Source organism: Lissotriton vulgaris, chromosome 3_2 (assembly GCF_964263255.1).
Source record: "Lissotriton vulgaris chromosome 3_2, aLisVul1.2, whole genome shotgun sequence".
Classification (NCBI taxonomy): domain Eukaryota; kingdom Metazoa; phylum Chordata; class Amphibia; order Caudata; family Salamandridae; genus Lissotriton; species Lissotriton vulgaris.
The window spans coordinates 211,514,063-211,541,452 of NC_141690.1; the positions used below are offsets into that span (position 1 = coordinate 211,514,063).

The 27,390-nt window shown below is 44.9% G+C and overlaps 1 long non-coding RNA gene across 1 annotated transcript in view; it reads right to left on the reverse strand.

Moving 5' to 3' along the window:
• Positions 1-26,998, reverse strand: part of LOC147725539 (uncharacterized) — a 53,212-nt gene extending 26,214 nt beyond the window's left edge. Inside the window, exon 1 of the long non-coding RNA XR_015309836.1 lies at positions 26,938-26,998. This is a non-coding gene — a long non-coding RNA (uncharacterized LOC147725539). The remainder of the gene's footprint in view (positions 1-26,937) is intronic.
• Positions 26,999-27,390: the final 392 nt, after the last annotated feature.

Genomic DNA, 27,390 nt, shown 5'->3' on the forward strand with positions numbered 1-27,390 from the left:
TCTAGCCAAGGGGAAATTAGGTAGATTTCCTTCAGTTGATGAAAGAGTTCTGTTGCTTTTTCTTTAAAAGACTTTTTTGTTTCTGGCATCACTTCGGGGTCGTTTTGATCTTCAGAGAAGTTGTCGAAGTTGATGAAATAACCAGATTGTTCTTTCAATCTGTCTTTCGGTAGCACTTTCTGATGCCACCTCATTGTAGACTGGTGTTGTTTCTTGACAAACTGTTTCAATCTGTGTTTCAAGAGGCACGAGTTCCATGGCATTATTGCATAGTCCTTCATTGTGCACTGCAGGCTGATCGAATGTGATGAGTCTTTCAGTTTGAACCTCATGGATTGTTGCAAGTTTGGGTATTCTGTTGTTTCTTGGGAGTCCACTGGGCCTACTGTTGATTATAGGCCACATGCTTGTGGTTTTACCAGATCGATAGACACGACTCTGTTCTCCTTTTTACCAGCAAGGGGCGGTAGCACAACTGATCTTGTTCCGGTGACTGCTAAGACAGGTACTGCTTTTCTGTAAGAAGGCCCAAATTCCTTCTTAACCGCGATCTTTTCTCTGACTAGATCCCCAATCTTTGGAATCCAGACAGGCCTTGCTGGGGCTGTTGCTGGTGGTGCCTCGTCAGTGGTACTTGGCTGTTGCTTTAACTTTATGTTGCTTAATGATTTTCTTGTTTCATTCAGTTCCTGTAAAACAGCCAAACGATCCTTTACATCAAAGTGCGTTGTTTCTTCTTGTACCACTGACATCTGACTATCGAGGTCCTGAACGCGCATTCTAATTCCGAACAATAGTTCGTATGGGCTGAAACCTTTTAGAGAATTTCTTGGCATGTTATTAAGACTAGTCTGGACACTTATTAAATGTTTGACCCACCCAGCGCCTGAACCTAATACCTTCGCTGTTATAGATTGCTTTATGTCACGGTTTTTTCTTTCTACCACACTGTTCCCTTCGGGGTGCGACGGACAAGAATACCGCAACCCAATTCCCATGCTAGCCATGGCCTCCTTATAAGCTCGAGAGCTGAAAGCAGGACCCTGGTCAGAATGGAACGTGGTAATTGCGTATGTGCCGATAAAGACTCGCAAATCTTTTATAACCGTTCTAGCGTCAGCCGAGCGCTGGAGGCCTCATTTTTTAAGTGCTTTTCGTCTTAATGGTGTACACTGGGACGCGCTTCTCTTCTTTGATTGCGCAGATAGACCGCCTTATGCTGTCTAGAAGGGATCCTGAAACTACACTGGCCTGTTCATTTCTGCGATCTCGGTTGCAGTTTTCACAATTTTGAGCAAAACATTGAATATCTATACTCATTCCTGCCCACCAGTACTCTGATTGTAATTCTTTCAGAGAGGCTTTGATTGTTTGGTGTCTCAGACCCAACCCCATGTGTGCTTCCAGTAAGAGGAAGCCCCTCCTGCTCCTGTTTGGAATTACTCTGTCCCCCACTCCAGGGATTCGAGCAAAAGGAACGGAGTTTGCATCGATTACGTATGCATAATTGAGTGGATAGTTTACGGGTAGTGCTGCACAGTCGCCTTTTACGGTCGTTTTTACTGCCAGCATGGTTTCCCCGTCTATGTGTTTATCTGTACGCTTTTTTGTGGCTACGGAAGCCGGGTTAGTTGCTTCCGCTTTGGCTGTATTAGCCAATGAATTCCCTGCAACGTGAACGCCATCACGTCGGAGACTCTGTGCGTGAATCACGTGAGTCTTTTGTAGTTCTTTGTGTAAAAGAGCTACCTGTTCCCAAAGCAATTTATGCTTTATTGTGGCACCTGTGACATCTTTGTAGTCATTTTCGATCCAACTCTGCAGTCTGTTATTGTAAGAGTTGACGCAAAAATGAGAATCGCACACTATAAGTGTCGGGAATTCACGTTCTGCATTTTCGAGCGCCATCTTTAAACATCTGATTTCAGTTCTCTGAACCGAACAGTACTTTACTGATTCAGTTTTTGTTACTTTCGGTGTAATTTTACCGCACAGCCAACGACATTTAATGATCGCACATGCTGCATCGTAGGATTTTCTCTCTACGTTGAAATGCTGTACAAAACTATCTGTATAGATTATACAGGCGTAATGTGGGAGAGGCAGAATTTCGATTGGCAGAGGATATTCTTCTTCATATTCTAAATCATTCAGTTCTTCGAATTGCGGGGCGAAATAGTATTTCACATCTTCCGCTCCTAGAGAATCTATACACTGTATCCATTTCGGATCCAGTGACACTGTAGGCAAGTTTACTGGGATGAATAGCGCTTCCAAGGCGGATTCCGCTGTAAGGATATTAATCCGTTTGCCGTGTGCTAGTTCTTGTTCATTTGCTAATGCGATTTGCACTGCTTTCACAGTTCTTTCTGTGTGACTGAATGCTTTTTCTGCTTGTGTGTACAAGTGAGATTTAATTGAAATTGGTACCTTTTCTCCCTCATTAGAGGTTAGGTATGTGAATCCGCATCTTCCTGGGATGACTCAGATTACAAGATCACGTGTGTTGTCACGTGTATCTAATTTAGTTTTTGCTAACATGTCTGTTTGCAGTGATCTCAAAATTTCTGTGTGTTTTTGAGTCCAATTGATTTGTTTATAATCAGGGTTAATTAGTTCGTAGAGAGGTTTAACCCTCTCTGCGTAATTTAGGATGTAAGTTCTTCCGAAATTCAGAAAACCTAGTATGGATTGTAAATTCTTCAGCCTTTTTGGAGCTTGGAGTACAGCGCACTTCTCTAAGAAGTTGTCCGCTAGGCTTTTCCCTTCACTTGATAATTCGTACCCTAAAAATAGTACTGTCAGATGGGCAATTCGGGACTTTTTAAAGTTGAATTTGTAACCCTCTACTGCGAACCCAAGTATGATGGTGTTCACTCTTTTCAAGTGAGTATCCAAGTCATCGTCTGTGAGATAAATATCATCTACGTAAGATAATGCCTCATCATCATAGATTTGTAGTAACTCTGTTACCCTAGCTGAGAATAGTCCTGGGCTGTTCTTGAACCCCTGTGGGAGTCGACAGAATTTTTCTGCGACCCAAATGCGGAGAAAGCGGTCAAATATCTGCTTTTTGGTGCAATGTTTTGACAAAAGAAACCATTAGACATGTCTAATGTCGTTTTGTATTTTTTCCTAACTATGTTATTCATTAGGGCTGCACTATGCGAGTTTTGTACTGCAAAAGTTTTGCAACATGTATTAAGATGTCTGTAGTCCAAAACTAGACGATATGAATTGTCTGGCTTGGAGACAGGAAACAAAGGATTGTTCATTTGAGAGGTGCATGTTTCAATCACCCCTGGTACTCAAGTTGATCTAAGATCTCCCTGACTTGTTTTTTAGCTTCTTGCTTTATGGGATACTGCCGTTGGGCAGTTGGTTCACTTTTTAGTTGGATTTTGTGAGGAGGAGAGTCCTCATCCCATCCTACATGATTTTTATACAATGCAGGTGCCTGGGCTACTGCCCATTTCCGTGCATATGTATATTTTTTATGAATCGGAATGTGATTCGAGAAGGCAGGCATAATCACTTCTTCGCCACGAGGGCACTCCCTGACAAACTCCGGGGGCCAATCTTTTTCAGCTAACAGAATATCGTAGCCTTTTGAGAGCTTATCCCAAAATAGACCTCTAATTTTCCTAGTCTTATCACCCTCTATACGCAATGTTATTTCGTATATTTTATGGGGCTCGCTAAGTCTGGTGTCGGCAGTTTCAACCTGAATGTATTCATTCATGTCCACTGTCTCCAGATGACTCATCAAGATCTTGCGCACTATACTGATTTCTGCTGCACTGTCCAACATTGTCAATGCCCACTCCCCGTTTTTTAACTGTGTCCTCAGTATTCTCGGCATGGTTGATTACTCTAATACTGGCTACCTTCCTTTTCTGAAATTGAGATTTTTTACTCTGAGCAGGTTCCTTGTCTTTGGACTTGGTGTGCTCTCCTGGGTCTGACCGTCCTCTTCTTTCCGAATTCTGTGGAAGAGATCGAGAGGGACGTGTATCAATACTTTGATATCTATCAGGTTTTTTCAGATTATCCCTATTTCTAAGGTTATATCTTTTCTCAGAGGGCTCCCTCTGGGGAGACTGGCGTTCTCGAGTCGGAGTTCTTTCCCTCCGTCGAGGAGACCTTCCTCTGGACTGGAAAACTTTTTCCTTGGGAGTGGATTGTTTATTTCCATCCCAGCTCTTTTTAGGAGTGTTTAAATTATTTTTAATAAATAATTTTTCAGGATTTTTGAGCAGTTGGGGCTTTACTGGTTTCCCACCCAGGCTGTCTCTACCTAATTCTTCATAGCATTTTTCTATGATTTTTGCAAGCTCAACAGGATCTTTTATATCTGTTTCCTTCAACTTCTGGCGAATCGCCACAGATGCTGCTTCTCCTTTAATGTTGGCTAATAATATGGCCGAGACCTGCTTGAAGTCTTTCAGTAATTTCATACCTAGATTTAAAGCGGGCTCTGGACCGAATTCATTTTGAATCTGTTTTAGCACTTCTGGTATTACCGCCATAGACGGAACACCGTGTGTTTTTGTGTAAATGGAAGCAAAGACTGTACCCCAAGTGTCACAGTCCTCCACGTGTGGTGCGATTCCCATAGGAAGGCAGATGGTCAAGATCTGTGTTTCTCAATAGGGGTAGTATCAGGAAATACTGCCTCTATTTGAGTGATTTTCTGTGCTAACCAGAAAGGAATTTGTTCCCGTTTTACGGGTGTTTTACCAAGACATGACTGTATGTTCTGTGGTGTAATTTTATTTGTGTTCCCCTGATGAGGGGTCAGCTGTGGTGTATTAACAGCTGGCTGGACTGTTGCAGTTCGCATTACATATTGGACTAATTGCCTATGTATTTTTATTAATGTGTTTAGCTGTACTAACAGCTCTTCTCTTGACATTCTTACAATGTCAGGATGTGGTGTGTAGCTGGCTAGAACCGGCCACGTGGCTCCTGGTCTACCTAGAGGACCGAGCCTAGTTATGTGATCATTGTGTTTTAGGGCGCCATTAAACCAGAGCAGGTGCTCTTGAAATTTAAGTGGAATTTCAATCTCCTCGAAAGGAGCGTACTCTTCCGGAGGTTTCTCTATTTTGTAATAGTGAAACTCTTTTGTTACAGCGTTTACCGCTGGAAAGTTTATCCATGAATAGAATACCTCTGTCTGCCGATACTCGTGAGCCTCTATCACGAAAATTACTGTACCACCTTGAGGTGTCAGTCCGTTATCTATAAGTTTTAATGTTATAGATCTTCTTAAGTGGACCGGGATGATAATTGCATCCGGGTCTGTGTGTTCGGGACCTTGCTGAGTCGCATCTACTGCGGCCCCAGAGGTTCCGTTATTTTCTACCGACATTTGTTAAAATGCAAGGTTTGCAGAGTAGGTCTCCAAGGAGACAAAGATTAGGTGCACAATATTTTGGAACACTGTCTCCTTCAACGTTGAATAAACCAGAGCTTTACATAGGAATCTCTTCCTACTAAGGTCGGGCGGATTTTAACCTTTCACCCACTCCAGACGTCTATTGGAGTATTTACGGGAGAAAGGGGTCTGTGTGAAATATGCACGACTGAGGTACTCTAACTGTCTTGCGTTAGTTTATCGCCTTACCAAACGTTGGGCGCCATGTAGTGTAGTTCCTAGTTTCCCACTAGGCCCTGCGCATTGGAATAACATAAACAGTAGTATCGACGTGGAACTGCTTATATTCCAGGCCTCCACTGACTTTGCTAAACTTAATTGGGTTGTGTTACCAACTAGCTCAGAGGTCACTGGAAACTTTCTTCTCTGCATAGGAAGTGATCAGCTTCCTTGGCACAGACAAGAAGGGATTCAGTTTTCCAACAACCGTGCAACATGACAACTTTGCTCCTCAGATCAAGAGTCAATCTCTAGAGTCGTGTGAAACAATAGACATGTATTTCACTCAGTCAGTCTAGTGCAGTTTACTTTCACGAGATGTAGAGAATAGAGAGACGGGCGTTTGTCAATAAAGGGTTAACATTTATTGAACAGTTTTTCTTCTCGAACAAGAGAAATGTATTGCCACAATTGCAAGAATTGTTATTATAAAAAGTACGTACAGTTAGATAAGGATTGCGAAATAGAACTGTAAAAGCATTGATATGGTTTCTTAGCCATACAATGGTTTAAAAGTAATAAAACATGTATACAGTCATATATACATTAGGCTAACATACTCAACTGGTGCTTCTAACTATGCCTACCCCAGTGTGCCTGACCTAAGCCTAACACGTGGAAGGGGAGTAAGTAAGCAGCTTAAGTTAAGTTGGTTTTGCCAAGGTTTGTTTCAAGAATTCTCGTCTAAGGGTTTAGTCAACACCATACCTCTGAATAGAATGATGGAGGATTGGTATCTCCTTCAGGGGTCACTCTCGATATCCCAGTCACCCGCGAGGGCAGACCGGAAACGCCGGAGCTGGATTTCTCTGCACGAGAAAGGCAGCGGGTCTCTTCAGCGCGTCGAGGAAGGAGGGGGGACAGCGTCCGCGGGCAGCTGGAATCTGCTGGATGTCTTCGCAGAGGGACGGCTGTTCAGTTCCTAAGCGTACTGTACCATCGTTCGCGCTTTAGCAGCGATAATGGTATCAGCAGCTTCACCACCACAGGGACAGCAGGCTGCAGCGACAGAGTGCTAGATTTACCAACACGGGGTCTTGCAGGCAGCTGGCATCAGCAACAGTAGCTCTCCTTGCTTAAGGCAACGTTGGTAATATTTATACCTGACAGGTGCCGGGTTTGACGCAAGTTTGCTGGACATAAGACGTCAATTAAAGATGTCACTAGGAAGTGATAGTTATCAGTTGCTCATTAGAGTTCCATTACTAATCAAAACACAGCAAGCGGGGATTTCCAGGTTTGCTGAGTTTTTATCTTGTTGAAGAACTCGGAGTGTTATCTAGGAATATCAGCTAGTGACTACTGCTCTGTCATTGCACTAATTGGTCGCAAAGGAAGTGGCAGAGAGAACTATGCTGGAATGTGGCTCTGTTCGTGTGAGGCCAGAGATGACTTTTCTGAAAATCGCACTTGAACGGTTATGCCAATATAGGGAATAAATGGATTTATAGCCGAATAGGGGCATAAGGTCACAGTATCGATCAGGAACCTAGATAAACACGCTACACGCTGCCGCTCGAGTACAAATTTACTCGAGCTGCAGAAAACGACCGCTTGCACTGTGCAAGATGCGGTTTGCAATGATTGCACAGTGGGGACAAGTATCCGGCACTGTGCAATCATTGCGAACAGCATTTTGCACAGTGCACTATGCTTTTTGCGTACCTACGCATAGGTTGCGTAGTGCGAAGTGCACTTCTCGTAGCTACGCGTATCACTACTACGCAAACTACGGCCAGGGTTAATCCATGTAAAACGTAAGGTTTTTGCATTAGGAACACTTGCCTTGATGACAGCCCCTAAGGCTGGAACTGGATTAACCACAATCATGTGTTTCCCCTGAGCAAACAGTCTTTTCTTTATAACAGCTGTCTGGACTGCAATCAGTATTTTTTCTGTCGATTCATGTGATTTATATGCATTTGCTACAGTATTACCCTTGTTAAAAGTGACATATGTATAGACAGTGGATCCCGCCATTATGCAGATCACCAAGTTAGCCGTGTTGGCATGACTGTATAAGTGTCTGGATGCAAGCATGTCAGTTTGCAGTGTTCTGAGAATCTGAGTGTATTCTGATGCCAAATGGGTGCTCAAGAAATCAGGACAAATTAATTCATACAACAGTTTAATCTGTTGTGCATAGCCTGGAATGCATATTCTATCAACGTTGAGAAAACCTAAATGTGATTGCAGCTTTTTGACAGTGTTTTGGTGGTTGTAAGAGAGCACATTTCTCTTGTGAGGTAAGGTTTTTGCTTTCATTTGACAACTCGAATCCCAAGAGTAGCTGAGAAAAGCAGTTTAAGTTTATTTGAAAATTTTGGGGCGCTAGAGGGCGCACAGCGGGATGGCTGGCTTGTAAGTCGGCTCCGCCGGACGGGTGCAAGAAAAGCGGTTTGTGCCCGCTAAAACCACTGCTGGACGACAGAAAATGACACAATCGTGAACCGGAATGAGTTGCTCATGATCCGACGGCTCTGAATTTCGAAAAACGGCGGTAGTGGCGAAAATACTGAGGATGAGCCGATCGGACGAGCGCTGTGACCCAAGATGGCGGCTCCCGATGTTCGGCTCCACCGGCTCCGGCGAACGATAGGGATTTAAGCTGGCGCCGTGACCTGCCCCTGCCCTCCCACAACTGCGACGAAGAGCTATAAACTCAGAAAACGCCGATCCCGGGTATGCGTTCCAGGAGTTGCAAGATGGCGGCGGCAGTGGAACGCACAAGATAAGGAGAGTCCGAGGGTTGCTGTCGGAGACTGACCGAAGCCTGACTTTAAAATATTTTCCACATCCAGGTGCGTGTGACAGATGCGGCTGGATGCGGATGGCCATTCTGACTGCTACGGCGCAAGGTACGTCCTTGGATGAGCTCTGCCGCTGGCTTGCTGTGCTGATAAGGAGGCGGGAAGGCGCTGGGGAGTGGAGGAAGCCGGCCCATGAGAGAGGAGATCGATAGGCGTACAGGCACCAGACAACTACATTAATGGGAAACTAAAACATTGGCTGAAACTGGCGGCATGAACTTGGACTTGTGGTCAGGACGACGGACCTACCGGTCATCTACGCATCGACCTACAGCCTTATTCTGGCACCTGGGCTGGAGGCTACACCCCAGGCGCCGCACGCAAGAAAGAATGCCTAATTAAGTGCGCTGCGAAATAAAAGACAGAGCGTCACTCGACTCATCTGGCGAAAAACTGTGGTGGGCCCTAAGTCCAGTTGAGTGCCTGATGCATAAAGCTGGAGCTCAGTGGACAACAAGGGCATCTCAACAAAGCGAGCTGAACTCCACTAACGGTCCGAGACCTCACAGCACGGGGAACTCAGTGCGCAATTCCTTATCACGCTCTTGCAACATGGGGAAACCCGAAAAGCAACAGACCAAATTACACTTTGAAACGAGGAAACCATCAAAGACCACTGCAGCGACGTCGGATGTGGAGGGGGACAACGAGGCAACTGAAGGTAGTGGCATGGAGGCAGTTCTAAGGGCGATACAACAGAGTCTACAAGAAATGAATAATAAACTGGACAATGTGGTGCAGCGTGTAGACAACATGGCCGCAAAACTTGATAAACATGGCGAGCGTCTAGTGGAGGCGGAACAACGGATATCTAAGGTGGAAGACGAATCTAAATCCACAACAAGAAAGTGCGGAGATATGGAAAAGACGCTAGAAACGCTGCGCGCCAGGGTGGAGGACCAGGAAGCCAGGTCTAGACGCAACAACGTCCGAATAGCGGGCCTGCCGGAATCCACCAACACGGGTAAAATGGAGGACTACGTCGAGGCGCTGCTGAAAGACATATTCAGTGCTGACCAACTATCCCCAGTCTTTCTTGTCGAGCGGGCACACCGCTCCTTGGCGCCTAGGCCGAAACCGGGGGCTACACCGCGTATCATAATTGCTCGCATGCTCAACTACAGGGACAGAGACACGGTTCTCCGACTGGCCAGGGAAAAGGGTGAAATCACATATCAAGGTAACAGTCTGCAGTTCTACCGGGACCACACCATGGCGGTTCAGCTGGCCCGCAAGGAATTCGCGCCTGTGAAAAAGAAACTGCGAGAATTGGGTATTGACTATGCGATGCTCTACCCAGCAAAGCTCAAAACCACAGGTGCGGGCAAACCCGTGGTCCTCCTCACGGTGCAAGCAGCGCAGGAGTATATCAAAACGCTGGGACGACGACGCATGGCACAAGAACGCGAAGACCAGGGCAGTGACAATGAATGAGTCGGCGGGAGGCTTACTGTAACACATAGGTGTGGGTCTTCACTCCGCTGGGCACGACCTAATACTGGACCCAGCTAGAACAATGTCAAATTGATCCTCGCTTCCCATGGCAATAAAGGCACTCCAAGTGCGCACCAGTGACTTGAACTGTGAGTAACCGGGTATTTCGTAATGGCCATGGGACTAGGGAGGGACCGCAGGGCTGTGACGTGTTTATGCAGCGTCTCATCTATACTACACTGATGGAACACAGTACTAGCGAGCAGACAAACACTGGGCCCAGCTTGCGCCACTACGAAGGTAAGGTCTACTATAAAGACTAGGAGGTGAACAACAGGGGTAAACTCATGTAACATGTCAGACTTACGCCACACCGTCAGTAGACATTTGCGGTTGTAATGCACGGGACTACTGTAGGTCTATGGCAGGGAAAGAGAGGAGAGACAGATATAGTGGATACTAAATAGCGAACGCACCCGTCCACATCCACTATGTGGATGGAGATGTGTGTACCTGGCGACACCCCCAAGCGGGTGCGCTCCAACTCAAGTTCTACTACTAGTTTGGTTACCGCACGGGGATGGCTTTGGCAAAGTTTGGGTGCTAAAGTGGGTGGGGGGAGGAAGGGGGTATTGGGAGTTGTTCAAATTGATTCACTGTGTCTGAGAAGCATTGCAACCTCTTTATTTCCTAAATGCACTGTAACTATTGATACGCTCGTTGCTAGAACATGTATACTTGAATATGAGACTGAGAAAATTGTAATCCTAATGTATGGAGAGAAGGGCCCAAACAAGGAACGACGAAATCCACAATTGCTATCATAACACAACCCACCACACTGAAATTTATCACGTGGAATGTCAGAGGCCTGGGTAATCCAAAGAAAATTCGGCAGATGTTTGCCTATTTTGATAGATTACACGTTGACGTAGCTTTCCTACAGGAAACGCACATAGCGGCCGCCAGCACATCCACATTGGGAGCTAGATGGGCAGAATCGGTCACCAGCTCAACCTACTCCTCCTATTCTTGAGGGGTCAGCATTTTATTCAGAAAGGGGGTACACTTCAAGATTTCGAACATACACAGAGACACGGAAGGTAGAAATGTAGTTGTTGTGGGTACGGTAAGACATCACAAAGTCGCACTGGTGAACACGTATGGCCCGAACATGGACGACCCAGGGCTATTTGAGCAGATATGGCGCATCATAGCAGATATCCAGGTTGAAAACATAATATGGGGAGGCGACTTTAACATAGCACTAAAGGAGAGACTAGGCAGATCGCCGAACACGCTGGAACCGCACATAAAAGCGAGAGCGACACTCCAGGATGCGCTGGAAGATTTAGGGATGGCTGACATATTGAGGGTCCAACACCCAGGGGAGCTAGCGGGAACGCACATAAATGCAGCACACAAAAGTTGGTCTAGGCTAGACTACTGGCTGGGCACACAGGAGGTGGTATCGTGGGCTATCCATATAAAACATCTCCCTAGAACACTTTCAGATCACAGCCCTGTGCTCCTGGAGGTGGAAATGCCACACTACGTACCTCCGCCTTTTACATGGAGATTTAATGCAGTAGCCTTACGTGACCCGTTATACGTAGACACTATACACAAAGCAATAATAGATTACTTTGACCTAAACGGCCCCACGACAGAAGACCCTTGCCTCTTGTGGGAAGCTTTCAAAGCTACATTGCGGGGGTATGTATTAGCACGACCACGGGCATATTGAAAGACATCAGGCAACAATTAAAAACACGTGAAAGTGCCATACACACATTAGAACAGAGATATACACAAACAGGGGACACTGCAATACTGGGAGATATACAGGTACTCCTGACCGAACATCAACAGTTTGCAACAGACGAGCTTAAATATATATCCAAACGCAAAATTGCTATAATGTATGGAGAGGGAGGCAGGCCAGGTGGAGCCCTAGCAGAGAAAATATGCACAGGACGAGCGCCCCAACACATCACTGCAATCAAAACCCGAGCGGGAACCATAACTCATGATGTTAAAGTAATAATGGAGGAATTCATGGACTCCTACGGCAAACTATATGAGGCACGTCCCTCGGTACCACAAGAGGAACCACTGTCCTACATGGCAGATGTAGAAATGGCGTGGTTATCTGAGGAACATAGAGAGTACCTAGCTCGCCCAATAACAGTAGAGGAAGTCACAGACACAATCAAAAGGCTACCAAATGGCAAAGCACCGGGACCCGGCGGTTTCACAATCGAATTCTATAAGACGTTCGCGGACATACTCGCTCCACACTTGGTAAGACTATATGGGGCGGCGCACGAGGCCCAAACTCTTCCGACATCCATGAGGGAGGCCCTGCTAATTGCTTTATTAAAGTCAGGTGAAGAGGAGGAACACTGTGACTCCTACCGCCCCCTATCACTCATAAATGTGGATACAAAAATAATAGCGAGCTTATTGGCGGACAGACTCAAACCACTAATGCCACTATTGATAAGACCAATCTGGCTTCATAACGGACAGGTCAACGACGCATAACACGCGCACATTATTTGCACTAGCTCACTACCTGGCACCAGAGATAAAGGCTGTGGCGGTTCTGTTAGATGCGGCCAAAGCATTTGACACGATCGATTGGCCATTTCTTCATGCAGTACTACTGTGCATGGGGTTTCCTCCGATCTTCATTGGATGGATCACGATGCTCTACACAGATTTAACAGCACGAATTAGGGTAAACAAGCATGTCTCGGAACCACTTGCGATATGTCGCGGTACTAGGCAGGGGTGTCCACTCTCCCCGATGCTTTTTGCTTTAGTACTAGAGCCCTTGGCTTGCAAAATTAGACAACATCACCACTACTCTGCCATACAGCTCCCGACACGCCCTATACACATATCGCTATACGCAGATGATATGGTGGTCTACGTAAAAAATCCGGAGCAGCATCTTAACTCTTTGCTGCGCGAATATATAAAATTCAGCCAACACTCAGGGCTCCAGATAAACTGGGCTAAGTCCCTCATTCTGGCGTTGACAGACGGCACACACCCAACGGCCCTGGATTATCCACTAGAGTGGCAGGACGAGCCTACCAGATATTTGGGAGTGTGGTTTCACAGGGACCCAGAACTCGTCATCCGGACCAACTACGGAAGGGTGATCTCGTCATTAGAAGAGAAGATTAAAAGATGGAATAAACTGCCGCTATCGCTGGCGGACAGAGCTGCAATCGTAAAAATGGTGCTTTTGCCCAAGTTCCTCTACTTGTTCAATAACATTCCAATTAAACCTCCTGCGGAGGTGTTCCGAAATATTAAAAAATTGGTGCTCAATCTGCTTTGGGCGGGAAAACAAGCCAGGTTAGAGTTACAAACGATGACACTGCCATATGCTAAGGGGGTATTCAGGGTACCAGATCTATATCTTTACTATTTATGCGCTCAGGCGCAATTTGAGCACTGCTGGTACCACGAGATTCCTTTCCTGACCCACGTGGCGGTGGAGGCGGGTGATGCAGACCCGGTCCCGTTGGCCAACATATTGCCACATAAACGAACTAGATTGCATGAACGTGACATAAACCCGGTGAACGCCACCATGGAAGCATGGAGACTGATGGGCAAAGTAGCAAAAAGCCTACCACTTTACGCGCCTGCACTCCCACTGGCACATCACCCGGCGCTCTCAGTTACACAAGAACAGGTCGGAATGGACTTACTGAGACACGCTGGTATTGATATGATGGGAGATTTATATAAAGATGGAGTCTTTCAAACCTTAGACAAGTTAGATTCCATTAGCAACCCAACACTACTATTCAGCTTTAACTATTACAGGTTACAAAGGGCAGTAAAAGAGCACTTTCCCACTTACCCAGAGGAACCCCAGACCCTGACTCCCCTGCAACTGGTTCTAACCACGCCCACAGCCCCCCACCTAGTGTCAAGATTATACACAAGCATACAGAAGGACATTGGAGGGAACACTGAGGGGATGAGAGGTAAATGGAGCGAAGTGTTAGATGATACGCTATCGGAGGAGGAATGGGAAACCACTTGCCTGCTCACTGGCATACTGACACCAAATGGAAACTTGAGGATCATCCATTATAAATACATACACCAAATGTACTACACGCCTAAGCGGCTCCATAGATACGGGTTAAGGGACGATTCCAAATGTGTTAGATGTAAGCAGGACAATGCAGACTTCATGCATTTAGCATGGCACTGTCGCTCTGTGGCGAGATTCTGGGAGCAGGTGGTACAGGCCGTAATTGACATGCTTGGGGTATCAATCGAATGTAAGGCTAAGGTCTGTTTGTTGCGTATTGTCCCGCAGCTACGAGCGACAAGGCGTAAGTTCTGTGTGGTAGCGCTTTTGATGGCAAAAAGGAGGGTATCATTACATTGGAATAGTAAGATGGGGCCGAAGATGAAAAACTGGCTGGAGGACTTAACATATTGTCGAGACACACTGGCCACTTATGAGGAGGAATTGCCGCTTGGTTCACGCCCCAGGGACTACTGGATGTATTTGCTGGACTATTTGATGGCGCACACACTAGCACAAAACGAATGAAATGGACACGAGGGATTGCAAAATAGTAAATGGAGATGAGTATCGATAAACAGTTTCAAAAGGAGAGGGAGAATGCTGTGACACAGTGACTAAAGTTATAGGAGTTCTTGTTGTTTTACTATATTTACAGGTTTACGGACAAATGAAAACATAAAATGTAAGATCATAGACATGATTGGATGTGAATATGGCACTGTTCAACATTGCGAAAGCTTCTTCATGTAACGCCGCCTGTCCTAACAATGTCGGCTGATGGGCTGTGTACAAAAAAACAAAATATTACATGACTTGTACCAGTATGTGGCCGGCCTGATATGGTTGTAGGTGCAACATTGTATTTCACTCATGTGAAATGTGCAATAAACATCTTACACCCAAAAAAAAAAAAAAAAAGTTTCTTTGAAAATTAAATTTGTAGCCTTGGTCAGTAAATCCCAAAACTATGCAATCTCCTCTGGCTACATGTGTATTTAAGTCGTCGTCCGGGAGATCATTGTCATCCATGTAGGACAATGCTTCTGGTTCAATTTCATGTAGAGTTGACGTTACTCAGGTGTGATGTTATACACTTGAGGAAGTCGGCAGGATTTTCTCTGGGCTTCTACAACAGAAAACGCTGTTAAGTCATGCTCTATATTATGGCAGAAGAAGCCACTGGAGATGTCCAAAGTGGTTTTGTAGTTTTTTGCAAACTATATTGCTCATTAGAACTGCACCATATAAATTTTGAATAGCAAAAGTGTTTGTATGACTGTTTACAAGTCTCTAGTCTAAGACTAGGTAGGAGTATTTTTCTGGTTTAGCTACTGGAAACAATGGATTGGTAATTGATGAATTAAATGCTTTATTATGTCTTGATACTCTAACTGTAAAGAAATTTCCCTAACTTGTTTTTTTGCTTCATTTTTGATAAGCTATTGTGGTTGCACTTGAAGGCTGGACCTTAATGGTATGACATGATAAGGAGAGCCTTTTTCCCAATCTACATGATTGTGGTATAATACCGGGGCTCGAGCAAGAGCCTATTCTACGGCAAAAGCTTATTTGACAACTTCAGAACCTGTACGGAACATTAGTTTACTGACAGTGCTGCTGCCTTCCATTAAATATTACTTAAAATAATTCAGGAAACTGTGGCAAAGTTGGCAATTAATTTCACCCCCAAATCCAGGGCAGGGGCATCCCTGTATTCATTTTGAATCTGTTTTAGAACTTCAGCAATAGATGCTGTACCATACATTATGGTATATATGGCAGCTGTGACTGTAACCTAAGGGGCGCAATTCTCTACTTATGGAACCATACCTTGTGATAGGCACATTGTCAGAATTCTTTATTTGTTTTGGGGTTCCATATGGGGAAATACTGCTTCAAGCTGGTTTGTTTTTTGTGCATACCAGAATGGAATTTCCTCCTGTCTGTCGAGGACCTTACCCATAATTGCATTAATTGCATTAATAGTGACTGGACTAATTGTAGTCACAGCTAACAGTGGCTGTACAGCTTGAACAGCCCTCGCTGGGGGTAGATGATATTATACACATGACAAACTACGTTAAATGTCTGTATGTCCTAATTAGACCTGTTTATAAAGCACAAAGGTCTGCACTATTTAATGATGTTAAGCTTGGGTATGCTATATAGATGACTAGCACTAGTCAGGTTGCCCCATCAGTGCTGACAGGACCCAGTCTTACATTGTTTAGTAGATGTGCGAGGGCGCCTTGGAACCAATTTTGATGTTCCTGAAATGTTAATGGACCATCAGCATGGTCACCATCAACCCCAACAGGCCAGCTACCCTCCATAACAGAAGTGTGGTGAATAGCAACCTCACGCCTGTATTCCTGTCCGTGCAGACTCCCCCAGCCCCCCCCCATCTGGTCTCTAAATCAATTGCCATTTGGCAGTCAAGCATGCCGCTGATATTGCTGACCTCATCCTGAACATACATTTAGACCTAGCTATACTAACAGAATCTTGGCTCAATGAATACTCTTCCCCGTGCCTGGACTTATTAGTCCCTCCCAATTACAACATCACCAGACTGGACAGACATTCCAACATGGAAATTAGGAGTCATTGCCTGCATCTACTGATCCTCCCTCCTTGTCACAGAACTCTTGACCCCTGTGAATACCTTACACTCTCCATTTGCAGCACCTCATTACATCTTTGCAACTTGCACATTTTTTTTCACCCACCAGATTCCAACGACTTTTCACCGATCACCTTTTTGAAATCATCAAAACTAAGATTTCCTCCAATGCCAAAGAGATTTTCCTGGGTGATTTCAACCTGCACTGGAATGACCCTAAAGATCCCTACGTCAATGCCAACAAAGACCTCCTAACCAACCAAGCCCTGACTCAAGCCTGCTCTCTGCCAACCCACTCAAAAGAGGCCACCCTTGACTTGATCATTTCTAAGGAATCCTCAGTCAAGCTTATCTCCATAGACCCATGTGACTGGTCTGACCCCCACTACATCTCCTTCATTTTACCTGGGACCCTCAAGACAAAGACAGAGCAACTGGTGATTCCCAAACTCTGGATCAGAGACACTAAGAACCTTGACCTTGTGAAACTGGAGGCTCGCTTCAAATCTAACCTCCCCCCTCGCACATAACCACAGTCAGCGACCTCAACGAACATTACTCGTCGTCCATATCACACATTCTGGGTGACCTTGCCCCTCTAAAACTAAAAAGAACACAAATCAAATACAGAAACCCCTGGTTCACTGGTTCCCTCAACTTGGACAGGAGATCCCTAAGTTAATCTGAAAGACAACACCCCTCTGCTACGCATCTAAAGCTTCTATGCCAGCCGAGAAACTCCTACAACAAGCACATCCTCAATTCCAAAAAAGAATATTTTAGATCGGAATTGGGGAATGCCAAGAATAGACTCTGCAAGCTCTTTGAACTGGTCAAACACCAATTTAAAAAACTGTCTAAAACACTGAAAGAATCCCCCAAATCTCTAATATTGGCAGAGGAATTCTCCTCTTTCTTCTGTGATAAAATCACGGCATTAGGAATTGAACTCAGTACAGCCACCTACTCTCATTTCAGGACCTACCTGCTTTTTCCGCACCACCCCCTCTGGCCGCACCTAAAAACCAAGCTCGCTGGACTGACTTCAAATACTATGACGAAGACTCCATTTTCAAAATCTTCTCTACCTTAAACCCAAATAATCACTTTAATGACCCGCTGCCATCCAACTGCCTCACTGCTGCCTCCCAATCCATTGTTCCTTGCTGGACTGCAATAATCAATGCCTCTCTCCAGCAGGGTTCAATTCCGAAGCCCTTGAGAGCCGGCCAAGTCCTCCCTATTTAAAAAAAAAACATTGCTGGATCCAGCCTCCCCCAACAATTTCAGACCTATCTCCAATACCCCGCTATTAGCCGAAGTATTGGAGAAGTGTGTACAACTGACTTTCGTCAAAAAAGATTCCCTAGGGACACCTTGTACTTGAAATGACAATTCTCTCACTCACATAAGACAAATGTTAAAAAAACATATACTGAACTGTAGAAGCAATGCAACAAATATAACAATAAAAAACACTATTATAAAATAATCCTGCACAGTTTATTCATACACATTAAAATTCAATTAAAATTGGGAAGCAGACATTAATTGAAGAAGGAAAATTACATACAAAAAATCACAAATTTCCTATCAATAAAAAGGAGATACAAAACAGAAAATTAATTCAGCCAAAAGGTCAGAATTATCCTCAGTTCATGTAAGGTGTATTTCTCCTTTGGCATTGACGCGTTTTGGTGGATTCAAATATATGACCACCTTCAACAGGATAACATGTAATGTCTCCCCAATAGTTCTCTAATCCAATTCAGTTAAGGCCCTTCCAACCTTGGGGTATACACCTCCTATTTAGGTTGTTCTCATCCCGCGAGAATAAAGGTATTCATTTGAAACAAATGGAGCATACAATTCTTGCTCACTAATCCAATCGTGTTCAAACCAAATTTTATTCCAATTAGATTGAGATAATGGCAAATTGTATTTCACACTCTTATCCTCCAAATAACAGTGCTTGTGTATAATGCACCGGAGGCTAATTTCAAACTTTATATGAAGCGCGATGAAAACATCTGCATGAGCTTTTGATGCATCGAGCGTTCAAATAGTTCCACTAATGCACGCGGTACGATAGGATCTCGAAATGGCGTGGGACGTGGCTTCGGATAATACACGGAAATAACTTCTACCGTTTAAAATATTTTAGACCTCACACCGTGGGTTAGAAGTTATATAGAGTTGTCAACACTTCTAATTACGAGCGTGTGCCTCCTTAAATCCCAGTGTCAGCTCGTCCCGCGTGCAGACCCGGTAGCCTCACAGTAACCACAAAAAAAAAAAACCTTTGGTATTGGGGTCCCTCTCTCTTTAATTAGAGAAGTGTGTACAACAGCAACTAAGTCAGCACATCAATAACTCCCACATTCATGATGACTTCCAATCTGGATTCAGACCGGGGCACAGCACTGAAACTACTATGCTCCACATCGTGGATGACGCCCTCCAAGCCCTAGACCAAGGCAAAACCTGCCTTCTAATCCTCTTAGATCTATCCTCCGCCTTCGATATGGTCAACCATGAAAAACTACTTGAACGCCTCAAACTCAGGATGGGTCTGGTTGGTGTTTGGTCCTTGAATGGTTCAGGTCCTTCCTCCACAACCGATCTCAGACATTCCTCATTAATGGCAACCTATTAACGGCAACCTATCAGCTCCGACCCCGGTCACGGTTGGAATCCCCCAAGGTTCAACCCTGTCCCCTACCCTCTTTAATCTTTACTTAGAGCTACTCACCGAAATTCTTCGTACCACCAACATCTCCTACCATATGTACGCGGACGATACCCAAATATACATCAATATTTCTTCGTTTGAGGAGATCCTCTCCCTGAATGAGACCCTGAAACTAACTGTCCAATGGCTAGCCACTAACCAACTCAAACTCAACGCAAAGATAACTGAATTTCTCCTACTCTCCCCTTCAAAAGCCAACCCAGAGATTCAGATGTGGATCAAGGCCATCACAGCCTTAAAATGCCAGCCGACCATTGTGGACTCTGCCAAATCTCTGGGCATAATCCTCGACTGTAACCTGAACATGGGAGACCACATTAATTTGATGGCTAAAGCAGCCAGATTCCACCTGAGCTACCTACGCAAGCTGAAACCTTTCATCGATGCTCCTGACTTCAAAATGGCAGTTCAAGCACTAGTCATCTCTAGACTGGTATATGGATGTTCCACCCTTACAGGATTACCCAAGATCTCCTTGGCACCTCTAAAAGCCTGCCTCAACGTGGCCGCCAGACTACTCACCGGCACCAGTAAATTCAACCACATCTCTCCACATATGAAAGCGCTGAACTGGTTCCCTCTAGAGGCCAGAATTCAGTTGAAACTGGCATGCATTACACACAAGGCTCTATACGCAAACTCCCCTGCTTGTCTGGCACAGAAACTAGTGGTTTCTGGAGGAAGCAGGATCTCCCGGACCGCTAGAAATCTCTTACTTCAACCTGCCTTTTTTCAGAAAAAAAGAACCTTCAATAGGGCATTCACCGGGGCAGGACGAAGAATTTGGAACTCTTTCCCACCCGCCATCAGAAGAATCCCTTCTCTAGCACATTTCAAGAAGGAGGCCAAACCCTTCCTCATGTGTAAATTCCTCGTCTAAGACCTGCCCTCAACCACCACAATGTGCCTGATAAATCTAAGACTATCACTTCTTCCCCTTTGTTTTTACTGACTCTAACTATGATTGTAACCATACACTTGTATCCCCATTTTCCCATATGTTCTCAGCACCCCTGCCTCTTGCCAACCTTTTTGTATTTTTTTATATATTTCTTCACTTTAGACTTTTTATTTATTCACCTCTGTATACCGTGTACAGCGCTCTGATACCCTCACGGGTCAAGCTTGCGCTCTATAAAACACTAAAATAAATAAATAAATGAATAAATAACATTCTAAATCATCATAAGCTCCATATTGACCTGGTAATGCAGCTGGAGTTTAGGTGTGAAATATCAACTGCAAGAAAATGTACCCAAGGGTAGAATACATCTGTTTTATATGTTTTGAGGGCCTCAACCATGAAGGTCACATCTCCCCCTCCCACAGGGAGTCATTGTTGTAGGAAGAGTGCTGTAACTGAATGTCTGCAGTCAACAGGAATAATAACTGCTAGTGCTGTAGTTAATGAATGGAATTCAAAGAAAGGAAAATATTATAGTGGGGTAACCCTTTTTAAAGGCTCAAGCTTGAACAACCTACGGACATAAATAGGGGTTTCCTATTAAGATGAGAAGGATAAAATCCCTAACACCACGGTCTTCTTCGTAATGAGGTTAAGCGGAGACCTTGGGCACATGCAAGAACTACTCAGGAGATCCATTAAATAGGTGCCTGACCTAGACCATTTGTGGTGCCATGTTATATGGTTCCTATGAATTAAGAAGGACTGTGTATCTGGACAACATACGCTCCAGAATTTATGACCTCAATTCACACATTCCATCAGAAAATGTTGGTATGGTTCTTAGCTAGCACACAGCTCCCCATATGAACCCTTAACCAGGTTACCAGATGTATCAGCAACCTACATGACCACTTGTTAATCCCCAAGGAAACTACCATTTAGTTGTTTACTTTTGCATGCCCAAGGTAAACATAAGTAGCTTACTAATTGGCTTTTCAAACATATATGGAAACAATTGCATTCTTGTATAGAACGAATGTGCTGCAATTATTAGGTAGAAGAAACCATGCATTGTAACGAGCATTACAAGAATGGTGAAAAAATAGACAGTTCAATCATCATAACATTACTATATGGTTATACTCCTACCTATCACTGTCTCTATTATGAAGAGCATAGTGGAAGTATCTTCTGCCCGATGTGTTGGGATAGCATAACACTCCATACCTGAGTGTGAGTATAGTGGTCAGAGTCAGAAGGATGGCATCTCATCCACAGTACTTCTCATTCCAGGACAATCCCAGCAGACATGCTGCTCTGCCCATCTCGCTCCTCCCGTTCCCTGCGAAAGTCATCGAGAAGACCGTCAACAAGCAGATGGCCGCCTTCCTCGAGACGAACGGATCCCTCGACCCCTCACAGTCCGGCTTCCGAGCCAATCACAGCACCGAGACCGCCCTCATTGCCGCCACCGATGACATCCGAGCCCTGATGGACAATGGAGAAACAGCGGCCCTCATCCTCCTAGACCTCTCCGCGGCATTCGACACGGTCTGCCACCGCACCCTAGTACAGCGCCTCAGCAACACCGGAATCCAGGACAAGGCGCTGGAATGGATCATCTCCTTCCTCGACGGAAGAACACAGAGAGTCCGCCTACCACCGTACAAGTCAGAGGCCTCCGAAGTCATCCGCGGCGTCCCTCAAGGATCATCTCTGAGCCCCACCCTCTTCAACGTCTACATGAGCCCCCTCGCGGCCATCGTACGCAAACACAACCTCAGCATAATCTCCTACGCCGACGACACCCAGCTGATCCTCTCCCTGACCAACGACCCCGCCTCCGCCAGAGCCAACCTGCACGAAGGGATGAAAGAGGTAGCCGAGTGGATGACGACCAGCCGCCTGAAACTGAACTCGGACAAGACGGAGGTCCTCATCCTGGGCTCTTCACCCTCCGCCTGGGACGACTCCTGGTGGCCTCCCGCCCTGGGCACCGCACCCAAACCGACAGACCATGCACGCAACCTGGGCTTCATCCTGGACTCCTCCCTCTCCATGACCAGGCAAGTCAACAACGTCTCCTCGGCGTGCTTCAACATTCTACGCATGCTACGGAAGATCTTCTGGTGGATCCCCACCGAGACCAGGAAGACCGTCACCCAGGCCCTCGTCACCAGCCGACTTGACTACGGCAACGCCCTCTACGCCGGTACCACCGCCAAGATCCAGAAGAGACTCCAGCAGATCCAGAACGCCTCAGCCAGACTCATCCTCGACATCCCACGAACCAGCCACATCACCGGACACCTGAGAGACCTTCACTGGCTCCCCGTCAACAAAAGAATCACCTTCCGCCTCCTCACCCACGCACACAAAGCCCTACACGACCAAGGCCCGAGCTACCTCAACAGCCGGATCAACTTCTACGCTCCCAAACGCCACCTCCGATCAGCCAACCACGCCCTCGCCGCCGTCCCCCGCATCCGAAGAGCGACTACAGGAGGAAGGTCCTTCTCCTACCTGGCCGCCAAGACCTGGAACTCCCTCCCGACCGACCTGCGCCTGACCCAAGACCACCTCTCCTTCAGGAAGAAGCTGAAGACCTGGCTGTTTGAGCAGTAGCGGCACCCCCCCCCCCCCCCCCCAGCGCCTTGAGACCCTACGGGTATGTAGCGCGCTCTATAAGTGTCATTGATTGATTGATTGATTGAAATGTAGTACAGGGGCTGTTTATATAATAAAAGCACTGTTGGAATCATATTAGAGCTGTCTCCAACCAGATAACAAAATGCAAAGGCATTGTTTTCTATGTACCTAGCCTTGTAGAGTGTACATATAACATGATAATAATGCTTACTAAGTATAAGTTTGTGTAAGTGTACATCATGTAAGAAAATCACCATTAGAAAATGATATCAAGCTAAAATGTTAAACAAAAATGGGGACTGAGCACCGGCCCTATTGTACATTACAACAATACCACTCCAGTGAGCACAAACACTTTAGCACTAGTTAGCAGTCCTAAGGCCAACACAAATATATTCAGCAAAACAGGAGGGAGAAGGCAAAAAAATTGAGGAAAGACCACCCTAAGGCATACAGGTCTAACAGTTACCATCCACTCTCAGCATCACCTGCAATCAATGTGCCCCCATTCCTTTATCCAAATCATGGTTGGTGAGTGAGTATAGCACAACAGCAGCAAGCAGGCAGTGGATGCTGTCTTTTTGAGGTGATGTATTGCTCAAAGTGACTTTGTAGATGATGAACTTCATCACAGTCAATAGTAGAGGTTGGGGAACACATGGAATTTCACTCCATATAATTCTGTGGAGTTGCATAAAAACTCTGCAAGATTCCGAGGAATTCCAGAAGCAGGTGGAATCAGCAAGTCGTGCTGATTTCTAACACCTTGAGCTTGTTCCGCACTGCTAAATCAGCACAAGCGGTCCAACGCAGCGCACCACAGGGTGTTGCTTCTTTGCTGCCACTCGAGCTGATTTTCTACTCCAGTGACAGCTTTCTAACTGTGAGCAGCAGCTTTCTCACCGTAAATAGCCGCAACTGTCCGCGTTGATAAAAAACTCCACCACACGTGGTTGCAGTCAGAACTCCGTGTTACAAGCATAACATAGAGTGAGCAAAACTCCTCAAACTCCGCCGGCTGAGCAGAATTTATCAACCACCCGTAGTCAATAGCAGTATGTCTCAACTAATCAACAAAATGAGCAACAATTTGGTACAATTTGAGCCCCTCCACTAATGACGTTCTGAAGGTGAGAAATCTCTGATTCTATCTGTTCTTATGCATTTACAGACATTTTTTATTTTTGATCAGTGTGGCATTCATCTCATACCAAAACACTACACAAAACACCAATAGGTAGGAATCGTCTACTCGACCCCCATATGCAGCTCCTCTACAATCTAACATAGGTCCTTCATATATTCTGTCTGTCTCCACTCAATAGAGACAAACAAGAATATAGGTGTTGTCTTACAATGGAGCCACTCAACAGATGGTATACTCAATACTGCAATTTGGGATGTTCACTGCCACCATAAATTATGTTTCCTCACTATATGCATTAATTTAGGCTTCACATATAGATACCACCAGGTCCTAGTGCTGAAGAGACTCCTAAATACAATGAGTGTTGAAACGTATCAACAAAAATACAAGGAGGAACTGCATATTCCTAATTAAGAAAGAACAGTTTGCTTCAACCTGACACTCAGCCTACTATAAAGGAATATGTAGGACTCACGCAAAAACGGTATCAATTGGTCCATTTTGTCAACCCAAAACAAAAGCACGGGTGTTTTTTAACTACCTATTATCATTTTATTTTATGTTTTTATATTCACTGTCACATCTGTAAACAATCTGAGCGCACTCCCTTTTGGCTGCTGTCACTAACTTTGAACCTGTTTCTTCATTTAATATGTCAAAAATCACTGTTTGTTATGTAATTGTGGTGATATAATTCTTGTATTTCAATCAAATGTACTATGTCTCATGTACAGTGCCTCAGAAACGTACCAAAGCAAATTTTGTGGTAGCAAGTTTTGAAACATTTTGAAAAATAGCTTTCCTCAATTTACTTGAGTAGTACAACTAAATAAGACATGTATACCTTCTTCAAAGAAAGTCGCCTTTCTATTGATAGGGTGTTCTAAATAAAGCTTTGAACATGCCACAAAATGATGTCTACATGATTTTTCATAAAGTTGAGATTGGCCAGCATACAACAAGAAAATCGTGATTTTATTAACGGCGAGGAGGCATATAATTTTGACTACCTCTCCCCTAGGTTTCTTGGTGGACAACCCAGGCATTGGAGAAAGTAGCTGTTGCATTTCCTCGGCTTGCCAGGTGGTATCATTTATCTATTCTTTTTTTTCACATTGTCATGCTATGCCTTGCAGATTTTTTTGCCTGGTACTAGCTTCCTTTCTTCTGTACTAGGGGTCTTTTACGTTACCCCATTGACTACCTATGTTTCCTTTATCTCTAGCTTCACTGCTCCTCTTGACCGTTGCCTCCCTGGTTTTCGGTGCCTCCAAGTTCCACATTGCATCCAGATGTATGCGCCCCTGTTTTTCTGGAGATGTATTCCAGATTCCCTGGTTTCCACCCCACTTCCTACATCCTAGTTTTTGGTTCTGTTACTCCTGTTTCTCCTTGGTTAAAGTTAAGACTGCTATTTTTGTTGTTTATTCGAAACATGTAAAATGTTTGCCTGAAACATTGTACCATCTTTTAAGTTTCATTTTAATTCTTCACACTATTTATTATGTGAAATGTCATTTTGTGCCAGGTTTATCATACAAATATGTTAGATTCCCTATTACACAAGTTGTAAAAACTTCACAAGTGGATTCTAACTGGTGTGTGTGGGTGGGGAGGTTAGCTACAGCGATCAGTAGCAATCCCCAGGAGAGGTTGGGGAGTCATCTGTTTGAACAAGGGCAACAGCACTTGTCTGAAGAGCACTTGTCTGTGACGCTTTTGCACCACTGTTGCATCACTGTTGCGATGCAGCGGCGGTATGAACAATGCAGTTAATTTACAAGGTGGCACATCTAGGCAGATGCATCATGTTGTAAAGCCCTGCGTCAGGTATAATGTATGCAGGGTGGGCGGTCCGATGCAGTAAAGCCTCGTAAAAGTGACACCATGAAATCTACAAGATTTTATGGCGTTGTGTCGTGCTTGCGACACGACTCCAGCAATGCATGACTTTTGCTCCAACAGATGCGTCAGATTTTCTGATGCATCTGTCAATCCGTGTGCCATGGTGCGCCATGTTGTACTATAACTGAAACTTGAGGTGTCGGGTAAAGGACCTAGTCATAGGTTAGGGATAGGGCATCCAATCAGGGAGATCTTGAAATGTCTCCAGGAAAGAAAAAATTCTTTCTTGAGCCCCCTCACTTACCACTTTCACACGGTGAAATGCTTCATCATAGGGGCCATCCCAGCTGTCTAAGAACTGGGTCATGCTGCAACTTGCGAGATTTACGTTGGAGCACTTATGTGGAAGACTATGTGTAGTGCAGAAAATGTGGTGGAGTGGGCTACAGTGAGTTAAAAATACCTTGCTAGTTGTCCAAAATACTTTATTATTGTTCCTAGATTGGTATGTCTAAAAAGGGGTGATACAAGGAAAAACTAACTATAATGGGTTAGAGTGTGAAAATAGAAAAATAAGCATGGTTAGGGGAACAAAAGCCCCCCTCTCTCTCGCAGAGTAGGTGGGTATACATTTGTAATTCAATGTGCTTCCATGCTCCAAAGATGCTCCTTATTGGTGCATGCAGTAATCGAGCTTAGAGCGTGGTTTTAACCTGTGTAGGAAAAACAGCATGCTGGAAAAACTGTGCCGCTTGGTGAATGACTAGTAACAAATATAAAAACAAAACACACACCTCGTGATTTACAAACAACACACACATATAAGACAATGTTGGTACTGCCTGTTGAGTATTACATACTTTGAGGAATGCAAAACTGTGATTCATGGACCACGGGGTCGAGGGTTCTCTGAATGCACTTTCTGAAAAAAGCGGAAAGAACGGGGAGAAATGTCCTTGTTAGTATGGGCAGAGACCCCAGGTATTGGGGATTGAGTCTCTTGTGCTGGCGTGAATTGCCTATTGAGGAAGTAAGCACTTACTTTGATTGAGAAAGCCTCGCAGTTTGTCACCTAAACGTCTCCCAACCGGACCGCATCTTAGCGTTTCAGCAGTGGGAGACCGATTATACTTCCTGCTTCAACCGCGTGATAGTCAAGAATGACTAGACTGTGGGTGCGTCTTCTCAAAATGGCCACTGCTATGGTCAATGGTGTCGGCCAACTTGGAGGGATACGCAAGTGGGTTCCGCCTTATCCTTGGGTACCTTGCTGATGCATAGAGGTGGTTCCAAGTAATAATTAAGAAAAATGGTTATGAAAACCGGGAAAGATGGGTAAATAGGCAAATAATAAATAAAATGACATTATTAATGTTGCGCTGATGTTGTAAAGTAGTGAGGATTAGTTAATCAGCTAAAGGTAATTGAGTTCCCAAGGTGGCTGTCATTATTGAAAAATGGTGTCTGCCTGATTGGGTATCACTTGTGTATATTA